The sequence below is a fragment of the Atta colombica genome, unplaced genomic scaffold (assembly GCF_001594045.1).
Source record: "Atta colombica isolate Treedump-2 unplaced genomic scaffold, Acol1.0 scaffold123, whole genome shotgun sequence".
NCBI lineage: Eukaryota > Metazoa > Arthropoda > Insecta > Hymenoptera > Formicidae > Atta > Atta colombica.
This window is the reverse complement of record NW_017259210.1, coordinates 495090-507366: the sequence shown is the minus strand read 5'-3', so window position 1 is coordinate 507366 and position 12277 is coordinate 495090.

The window sequence follows — 12277 nt, the reverse complement described above, 5'->3', positions numbered from 1 at the left end:
ATCCGCCTTGATCAAAAAATTCCCGGAATATATATATATATATATTCCGTTTAACCAACATGTATTGTATGATAGAATGAGGTTATAGATAATTTAAATTAAATTTCATTCTTTTTTGCGGAATTTTTATTTATATATTTTACAAAATAACTATACTTTTGCACCATTATGTCTTTATACAAATGTGTTCAATGAATGCTCTTTATTTATATGACTTCTAATGGCACGTTGACTTGAATTGAAGCTGATGAATATAAAAATATTTCATATATTGAAGTTATGTGCACAACATAATTCTTTTTATAAAATAAAGGTAAGTTCAATTGTTCTTATAATAATAATTTAATTCATCAAAAATAAAAAAATAAAATGTAATATTAATTTTATTATTATATTTTATTATCAAAATATTTTTATATATGTACATTTAATTTTGTAATGTACTGACATGTATACGTTATGATAATATTTATTTTTGTAAAATAAAAGGTTTATATAATGTACTGCAAATAAAATTTAATTTCGGCTGATCGTTTTTGACCTTCTATTTTTTAATTTAATGTAGGAATACAGATATATTAAACACACACACACACACACACACACACACACGCGCACGCACGCACGCACGCACACACACGCACACGCACACACGCACACACCACACACACACACATACACACACAAATATCACAGAACTTATATAGATATAGATTATAAGACAATAAAAAAGAAGATTTTATATAATTAACTTCATATGATATTTAACCTTTTTTTGTAATACTTAAGAAAAGATATAGCTAATAATATAAATATTAATGTATAAAATAACATTACTGTTACATTTAGAGAGACCAGCCCTTGTATTCTGTAACTCATTATGCAGTTGTTATGTGTTCAAAACTCGTAATACAGTCAACTGCATAACAAATTACAAAACAGAGGCAGCAATAAAATTCTATAACTCTACCGAGTTATATGGAATTGTAACTTATAACGACTGCATAATGAGTTATAGAATGCAAAGGCAGAAGCGCAGCCGGTTTTTATATAGGATTGATTATCATGAAGCTAAAAACTCAACTAATATACTTTCTTTTCACTTTGATTGCTGATTAAATTGTATAAAATGATCTGCATTAAAATCGTGTGCATAATAGGCAAAATTTTTATAAAAACATCATTTTATAATTTCAAAATAATTTAAAATAATTTCTTTTCTATCAGAATGCTACGAGGAAAGTTTTTTAGTTCAGAAGAACAAATAAAAATACATATAAGCATACCGCGATGCAGACATTTCTGTTCAAGAGGTCGTCAACAAATTGATCCAGTAATTCTATAAATAATTTTTTGAAAACTATGATAAAATTTTACTGGTGGTAGTACAAAAATTATAATAGGATAATTCACGAATTTTAAAGAAATACGAATACTGGGAATAAAACTGCTGGTGAAGTAACAAGAGTTCTGAAACCGATTCTGTAGCCGGTTGTTGTATACGTGCCACAAATACAAGATAAAGATTTAAAATGGACAAAAAATCCTTGATGTCTTCTCATACTCAAAGCCATAAAACTGCAAGATTAAAGTTCGCTCGAAAACTGATTTGGCATGAAAAAGAAAAATGTATTTTTAACAAAAAGGTAACCTACATAATCTGATGGTTTTAAATATTATTCATATGATTTACGAACTGATAAGCAGCCATGAGCAGAAATTTCGACGGAGGATGTTTGATGGTATGGACTGCGTTTAATTATTCAAAGACGTTAATATGCAAAATTTGTATCAGAATGAACGCAGAAAAATATATCGACTTATTAGAAGATTGCTTAATTCCATTTATCGAAGAAAATCACGAAGAAAATGTTATTTTACAACAAAACAACGCTGCTATACATATTATTTATAAAAAGATAATATAATTTATTTGCTCCTAATACTGGTTTTTTTTTACTATTCCTTCATAATTTTCTTTTTTTTTCAATAATTTTATTTAAAAGATATTTAGATTTTTTTTTTATTAGAAACAGTAGTGTAAGTAATACAGTGAACGAAAATTTCTTATAGAAACTTTCGTTCACTGTATTATTTACAACGGCGTTTAAGGAAATAATATTGGGAAAAATTTTCTTACTTTTTGTGTTTTAGTATCTCGATTTGATTATAATCAATCTCAATTTAATTATAATCATAGATAATTATAAGCCTTAGATAATTTTTGTGTAGTTAATTTATTTATGATGATTGTAACAAAAAAAGTTTAATAATATTATCTCTTTCAATAAAAACAGCCATGAGAGTAAATCGATTAAAATAAACCGGAATTAGATAATAGTTAATTTTAAGAATATTTTTAGAATATTCTCAGAATATTTATGATAAATATTTATTACTATTTATTTCTTTGAAATGTTATATAAATATTTTACATTTACTTTTTTAAGTTATTTTCGAAATATTATTAAAATATGAATTGAACACTTTATAATAATTTATGATAAATATAAGTAAATATTTCTAGTAAATTTTCTATATATTTCTGAATTATTTGCTTGGAAAGTCAATGTTTTATAAAGTGCAAACTAGCTATCTCAACATGATATTTGCATTATGAAAATATAAAAATAGATAGAAGAAAGTCTCTTCTTATAAGATAAGCTCCTAATATAGGATATCAGAGTTTCGAATAAACTGACAGATGTCAATATTTGTGAAATTGGAAGCCAGAATGCCGCTATCTCATAGGAATCTATCCTATAATAGGAGACTTTACTTTTAATAATTTTCCTTGATGAAAATAGTTTTGATTATCCATTATCCACGAACCGTGCATTCATCACTGCCATCTGAGGAATAGCAATGCGCAAGGAATAGCGATGCGATCACCGTACATAAAAAAAATTAATCACTAAGATATACTTGTAATTCTGTAATGTTCAAAATGAAAATTTAAATATTTTTGGAACAAAAAGCTAATATCGTTAGCTCAATCAAAGCTCAAACTTCACTAACTTATTTAACTAACTTATTAATATAGTTTGTGGGACAGGAATATACTCACAAACAATAGATATGATATAAAATATGGAAAAATAATATGTAATATAATATTAGTAATATTTAGATATAGTAACAGTATAAATAACAAATTTGCAACATTACTAAGTAATAATTATCATCTCTTCCTTGAATTGTTACTTTCATGTATTGTGTATATTTACAGACATATTGTGTGTGTGTGTGTGTGTGTGTGTGTGTGCGTGCGTGCGTGCGTGCGTGCGTGCGTGTGTGCATGCGTGTGTGCGTGTACGTGTGTGCGTGTACGTGTGTGTGTGTACGTGTGTGTGTGTGTGTGTGTGTGTGTGTGTGTGTGTGTGTGTGTGTGTGGATACGTAAAAATCTTTTTATTAAATCGTATTGGATAAATATTGACGAAAGGAGACATATATATCAAAGTCGTGACCTTGAGTAATCTTCAACAAATTTTAACTGTCGCTCATTCTTCGTTAAAAAATTATTACAAAAAGAAGTTTTGAAAAAAATCACCTTTTTATTATAAAAAGAAAAATTTTCCATTTTAAAATGTATTTTAGAAGAAGCAACGCATACAACGCATACAATATGAGATTTATACATCTAAAAGTCGAAAATCGTTCGCCTCTAGGCAAGGGATTCTGTTGGAGATCACTCAGGATCATGATCGCTACAACATACGTCAAGGTTAAGGTTATTGGAATCTAGTCTCCTAATCGGTACTTTTAATCAACATAATTTACGCGATTCTTGTTTTTACAATTAATACAGTTTGTACAATTGATAATGTAGTTAATTTCTAGTTTTCGTTTATACATAAAAATATTATTATAAAAAAATTGAGCGTAATTTTAGAATTATTTGTTGATAATTAAAGAAACATTTTATTTCTTTATTAATTTCTGTTTCATTCAATTTATCTTAATTGTTACAGATATCATAGTAAGAGATACATTTATTCTATCTGCTCTCTGAATTTATCTTATAATAGTGACCAATTTGATATATGCATGATATTTATTTTTAGAAGTTTAAAGTCGTCAAATTGTTTGCATTTATACAATAGTATATAAATTTATTAAATAAGTTAGTGAAGTTTGAGCTTTGATTGAGCTAACGATATTAGCTTTTTGTTCCAAAAATATTTAAATTTTCATTTTGAACATTACAGAATTACAAGTATATCTTAGTGATTAATTTTTTTTATGTACGGTGATCGCATCGCTATTCCTTGCATCAGATGGCAGTGATGAATGCATGGTTCGTGGATAATGGATAATCAAAACTATTTTCATCAAGGAAAATTATTCTTTGTTGCCTTCCATGAAACCTATTTGCGGAGTTTAATTGGAAATTCTTGTTTTGGGATCAGAATTAATCTCGGGGTTTCTCGGGTAGTTCTCGGAAATAATAATTTTGCCAATGAATTAATGACAATTATTGTATATTTTAAAGTCAAGTAGCAAGATTAATTCAGTGACATATTTTAGAGTACAATTTTCATCGCTTTCTCTTATATGGAAAAATTAATTTAACGACAGTTTTAAGATGTAAGTAGATGATTACTTGTGAAAAAAATTTATACTGAAGAGAAAGATTCGAACCAAGATTCGAAATGTTTGCGAGTGATATGAATTATTAACATATAATAAAGAATACACACACCATCTTTCTGTATCGGATAATATTAGCATGTTTCACTTTTATTTTATCACTTTCTTAATTTTACTAAATATTCTCTTATTAGTAATAATGCTAGTAACAACACTGTCTTTACGCCAATAAGACTTTAGAACTATATATGATAAATATAAATATAATGATTATTTTAAATCAAAATTATTAAATAAATAAATTTAAATTTTTTACAAATTGCTTACTTTTTTATGAATAGTTTAACAAAAGTACCGTTACAAAAGCGTATTACATATAATTTTCTATTGATTGTTTTAAAAATCATTTTCAGGTACTAGATATCTCGCCATTCAGAGTATTAATTAATTTTGTAATAACAAATTATACATATGTATATTTATACATATGTGTATATATACTTTTTTATGATAAAATACATTTATAGTATAGTAATAAATAGTAAATTTTAATTTTTGTCGACTTAGATAATTTTATCAAAACTTTTACTTTCTTTACATTCTTTTAACACTGTTATTATAAATACACGAATTTAATTAAAAATGTATGGGCGCAAAGATTCGAGATGAATCAAATGAATATATACAATATTAGCAGGATTAATGATTAAAATTTTCGAAAGAAACTGAAAAATAAATTGTTAAATTTGTTAAGAAATTGTTAAATTTTAAACATATAATAAATTTTGAAGTATAAAAACAATTCTTTAAAGTATCATTAGTCTCAGATAATCTCGAACAATTGTTATCCGAGACACTTTTGTATTCATACATATAAAAAATTATAATGACGCACGTATTTTATTATTATTAAATATAGCTACTTTTTCGTAACCACTTCTATTCTATAAAAAAATTATTCATTTTTAATAAAAAATGATTTTTAGTAATGTGTTAGAACAGTGCTAGGATTCATTTGTATATTTCGGTATATTTTTAGATTGAATCCTGTCCCCTTATATTACCAACTCATCGATCGGCAAGGTTGCACGCAGATTGATGAAATAAGGGATAGGAACCAAACTGAAAATCGGCCGAAATACAAGTAAATCCCAGCACTGCTTTAGCATGCGATAAAAAATGATAACTGTAATTACAATAACATTCTACTAAAATTATTACTACAATATTATAAGCGGTCTAGAAGATTTGGCATTCACACCCCTATAAAAAGACAGTTAGTGTTTGATAACTTTTCTTTGTGAATATATTTTACGAATTTTTACATGGAATCAGTATGCATTAAATTTCTTTTCCATTATAAAAATTATTCTTCTTTATACACTAACAACATAGTGAAGATACGTTTATTAAATTTCATTAGATGTATTTTAATAAATTTTATAATCGCAAGTAACAATAATGTAAATATGATTTATTTATTGTTGTATATTAATTAAATGTTGTATATTATTTAAATTTTAAGTATTTTGAATATATAGGATTTAATAGTAAATTTATTAAATTTAATAAGTTGAAATTTAAATAAAATATATACAAATTGCCCGTCATTTTCATAAATAAATAGTTGAAAGAAGTAGTAACAAAATAATTATACAGGCATGTGTATTTAATGTTCATTTCGTCATTACTACAGTAACGATTAGTTCAATAAAAATTGTTACCATACATACAATATATTTTAAAATTTTTCATATAATCTTTATACGCATTATTAATTTTATTATATTATTATTATTTTATAAGCATTATTAATTTTTTAATTATGCTGCTATGTAATAATATCATTTCTATTGTATTATAAACGGCATTTAAATTTCATATATATATATATGAATTTCCATGTTAAATATACCAGAATTACTCGTTAATTGGATAAATTTTTTTTGTTAAATATATTCGCAAAATGTATCTTGTTATCAAACATGTCTTTTTGTTAATTATTAGGACATTTCGTTTTTTATAATTGTATAATGTACTGTTTCTTTTTGTTCATCGAACGTAAAACAAGGATAAATGATGCATTATGCACTCATAATTGTTCATAATCTATGACGTACTTATGAAGTAGTATGTAACATAGAGAAATTCAAATTAATCCTATCGCTATAACTTTCAAAATTTCTATACATTTCTCTTAAAATTATATTGACAGAAAAAGAAGACGTTTTTCTCATCAACCATGATACATACCATTTTGTTATTCCAATTCATTATAAGAAACAACACGACGACATAAAATAATACAGCATATTCGCCTGATTTGTGTCAACTGACACAATAATTGCACTGCTAGAATGCGCTGAGATTAAAGTTAATAATGAATTCTGATAATGAATTTATAATGTTCAATCATCAGTGAAAACTGTCCAATTAAACTGAAAAATATGAAATAAATTCTTATAATGTAATAATGTAATAAAAACTTATAATGTAATCAATAATATAATACTTATAATATAGTTCTAGTTTTAGTTGTAAAATCTTGAATCTTGTCATAATAACTAGAAATACTTTCCGATTGTTATAACAAGATCAGAGATTTTGGTTTAAATATAATGCATTTAATTATATACCCACACGTGCATCTTATTTATATCAAATCATAATCAAACAAAATTCTTCATGCATTGTTGCGAAAATAGAAGGTCAATTATATACCTGCGTAAGAATTATTGGACAAAATTGTAGAATACATCTAAAAGAAAGTATGCTATCATCATTAATGAAAATAGTTACTTAATGAAAATAGTTATGGTAATTCTTTCGTTCAGAAAGCGGAAATCTATCGGAATATCACCATTGATCGGAATCCCACATCGAAAGTATGCACATTATACGTGAGATTTTTTTGACATTTAAAATTACGTTTTACGCCTAAACAACGTCACTTTGATAGCTTTGTGAATGCCGGACATAGCCGGCATTAGAAGCGAAAAGGTTAAATTCAAAAGAATTATTTGTAACAAAGATCTACGTTCTATTTTATATATATTTATTGAAGTTATATAGCATCAAGAAGAATATAATATATTAATAGTTTTTCTATCGATGGAGATACTACGAAATCTATGAAGATTTCAAGATCATCTTTTTTAAATAAAATTGTATAATTTCTTTTACAATATGATTCCTCTAATTATTTTGTAAAATAAAACTGTTATAGTGGTATCAAAAAGTCAATAGATATTTACGAGATATTTTTTACTTTATTCTAGCATACACATATATTGATGTATATACATGCATGAAATATCAAATAATTTGTAAATTATTAATATTTTTTGTAATTCTTTATATTTTTTTTAATAAACAGAATAATGAGATAAATTAATCGAAACAGAGAAAACACATAGTTGCCTATTTAAAAAATTATTCTTTTTGCTTATATATATTTTTTAAAGCAATTAAATTAATGTTTTCTTTTCACCAGTTGATCAATACTCTTTATAAAAGTATTAAGATATGATTTTTAAAAAAGTAATAATTTATGAGTTATTAAATATTTTACGACAATATTATGCCAGAATAAAGTACAAAATGTCTCATAAACTATTGATTTTTTGATATACTATCTTAATACTTTTATATGCAGAATAATTAGAGGAATCATATTGTGTAAAAAAAATCATATAATTTCATTAAAAAAAATGGAAGTAATCTTGAAATCATCGAAGCGTCTCCATTCATAGAAAAATTGTTAGCAATATATTATATCTTCTCCTCTTGATGTTATACAACTTCAATAAATATATTATTACATATTTTTAAAAATAGCAGAAATATTTTAAGTAGACAGAGTTACTGTCTCACCCTGTACACATATACATTTATTACATATTTTTACTTTTATTTAAAAGAAGATATACCTCGCAGATAAAATTATGTCCGAAGTAGTAATGTCCCAAGCCAAATTTTACCTTTGTCTGCTTTATTTGCAATATAAATTGCAAAATCTAATTAAAATAAATAATTTAATAAGCGTTAAATGTATACTAACATTATTAAGATATCAGATATTTGCATAAATTTTATTAAACGTATGAATAAATTTAAGACATTATAAAATTCAATCAGTTATATTACATTGTCGCAGATATCAAAGAACAACCCTATCTCTTTAATGATATTTCGTTATTTTTAACTTCAATGTCAAAATCAATCTATTTCTTAAAGTTTCAAGCATTCATATTAATATATGAACTTAATAAATAATGAATTAAATTTGAGTCAAATTTAATATAGTTTCAAAAGTTAGGTTATTTAACTACAATGTTTTAATTTAAATTAACGATATATTGAGTAGGAAGATCATGGAGAAATTAAAAACAAAATAACTCAAAATGGCTATAATACAACACTATAAATTTAATACATTATATTCTTTTATATGTAATTTTGGGTTATTTGAACATATCAACATCAATTACAAAACTTTTATAAATTATTTTTTATTCTATATGCCAAAATGCATCAAGTTTATTTTGCAGATTATTTATAGTATGATAGTAGAATATAATAGAATATAATTAGTAGAATTGATAGTATGACGATAGTAGAATTTTGATAGTATGAAATAACTTTTGATAGTATGAAATAACAAAAACTCGCTTTTGTTATACAAAATAAAATATAATTTTTAAAACTTTTTTTAACTTATCTTTACTTATGACGTTAGAATATATGTACAAGTATTCCAAAATATAAAAGAATAACACAATTATTATATAATGTCTAAATTTTGTACATAATCATTCGATAAAATTTACATAGGTGTTCGAATTTCGAGCGCTAAAATTACGTATAAGATAGTTAAAATTCTATATAAAATTTTGTTGTAATTATTTACCTGTTGACGTAAATCCTCATCGAGATAATTATTGGATAATTTGTGAAGAATTGCTACTGTCTCATTTATCTGAAATTATTATACATTAACATAAAACGAAAGTTTATGTTTTTCTACTGTAACTATACCTTATAGTAAACAGTTTGACATTCGTAATTTAATGTGAGAAATACGATGCTCTGCACAACGAAATGGAAACATGTATTTAAATATATGTTAATAGTATCAAGTGTCCATATATTCTCATGAGTTCCAAGCAATCGGCACATTAATATGCAAGTCGATACAGCTCGGAAAAGGTAAAATATCATTTGTATTAATATTTATTCTTTAAATATTATGTTTAGTTTGCGTGATATAAAGCAAAGTTCTAGATGAACATGCCTGTAAATAAATTGTAATTATAATCAAACCGAGGGACATATACGAGGAAAGAAATACTAAGCAAAATATATTTTTAACACAGAATTTGATATAAAATATAATTATAAATTGCGATTCACAATAATTATTTCATGTAATTGAAATCAGTACAAAATTACCTTTTTATAAAAGGTAAAAAAAGGCATTAAGAAAACGTGCTTCTCGAATAAAACTTAAGCATCCAACCCAATTAATAGCAGTTTTAATTTTTCTTCAAAGATATTTTTATTGCAAATTTTTTTATTCCGATCCAAGTAATAGCAACTTTAATTCTCTATCAAAAATTATTACTTCTCGAAAGAAACTAATGTATCAAATAAAAAATTAAAATCCAGACTTCAATCTTAACTAAACAAGGTAAATTTTATTAAATTAAAAAGTAAAAAAGTGATACTATCTTTTGTTATTTACTTAATTTTAATGATATATATAATTTATAAAAAAGATTTGACATCAACAAAACTGGCGCCAAGTTAAATTCCACATAATTTTATTCTTAAAAAAAATTTGGTATCATAATTGGCGCGAAGTTAAATCCCATGTAATTCAGATACCAAATTAAATAATTAATATCAATTTTAATAAAATTAACACAATGGCTTCTTTCGAGCTATAATTAAATTAAACTTTGAATTAATATAATTAACAAATATTTCAGCTTACAAAGCCTTCCTCAGTATTACAATGCAGAGATACAATCTTAAATTAACGAACAAAGACTAATGGATACAATAAAAATTTAAAAACATCAATGAAATATCAAAATAGAAAAAAATATAAAAAAAATTCGAATGTTAATAAGTATCCCGCCAGATGACAATAAGGTAGGAACATTTGGATATTTTGGTCAACAGTAGATTAATTATATTCATCGATAAAATAGATTTGCCAAATTCTACAGTTGAGAATCCAGTTTGTCTCAGACTTGTATCAAATGATTTGAGAATTCTTTACGAGTTACGAGTATTTTATGTTGTTGCTAATTTATATAAAATAAACTATAATCTAAACTGTCAATCAAAAATCCGGTTAAGTACGTTAAAGATACTGATTGTTGCTTTTGAAAATTAATTCAATACATATCAAATTTTTTTAGGTATGATACATAAAATTATAAAATTTAACTTCGCATTAGTTTTGTTCATCATCAAATCTTTTATACGAATGATACATATCATTATCTTAATTATATGGGATTTAACTTCCAATTGTTGATATCAAATCTTTTTTACGAATAATATATAAAATTATGTGGAATTTAACTTAGCGCCAGTTTTGTTGCTGTCAAATCTTTTATACAAATTATACATATCATTAGAATTAAGTAAATAAAAGATAATACTACTTGCATTTTATTTTTTAATTTAATAGAATTTATCTCGCTTAGTTAGCATCTTTTTAGCTTAGTTAACGAATACAGTGTATAATTTCGTTGCATGGTCTTCTTTTGTTATTAATTTATAAATAAATAGAGATCGATGATGAATAAATAATTTTTTCATTTCCTAGTTTAATTAACAATTATCAGCGTATATCATTTCCATCCGATCTCCTTTTGTTCAATATTAAGTTAGAAACAAATGAAAATCCAGGTCGAATAAATCGCGTTATCATTTTCTAGTTCAATTAACAAATACCAGCTTATAATTTCATTTCCATTCGATTTCCTTTTGTTAAATCTTAATAATTAATTAGAAATAGAACTCAATGATTTTTCATTATCATTTCTTAACTGAATTATTAACATATGTTATTAATAAAATCCACATATAACTTCGTTTATCATGGATCGCTAGCACTTGTTGCATCAATACACTAACGTACTTTCGCGCCATAATATCCAACAATACATTTGGCTGGTCGATGTTGATAATGACAATAATAATAATGACGACGTATCTTACAATTAGATCTATATGTGAAAAGTTTCACATCGGTATTTTGCGTCTCAATATCCCCGTTAGTAGGCACATAGAAAAAAAATAAAAGCATTTTATTATACAATTTGAATGAACGCTTTTGAGCGTATGTAAAATCTGATCGGTTTAGCCTTTATTGATATCTAATAATCTCAATCCCCGCAACTCGCGATCTCGTATAAAGTTACCATAGAAGTATTGTTGCGCGTGGCTTAGTGCTGACTACCAATGTCTCTTGATTATTTTTGTACAGAAAAGTATGTTTCTTATAAAAGTGAAACGATTTCGAGGAAGATATATATTTGTTATATTGTTTTTTTTTTATGAAGGTACCTAAAAGATGTTAGATACAAATTAATTTTCTGCCATAACATTTAACTGACTGTAGTCCTATACAAATTTAAAATTTATTCCATTGTAAAATTTTAAGGAGA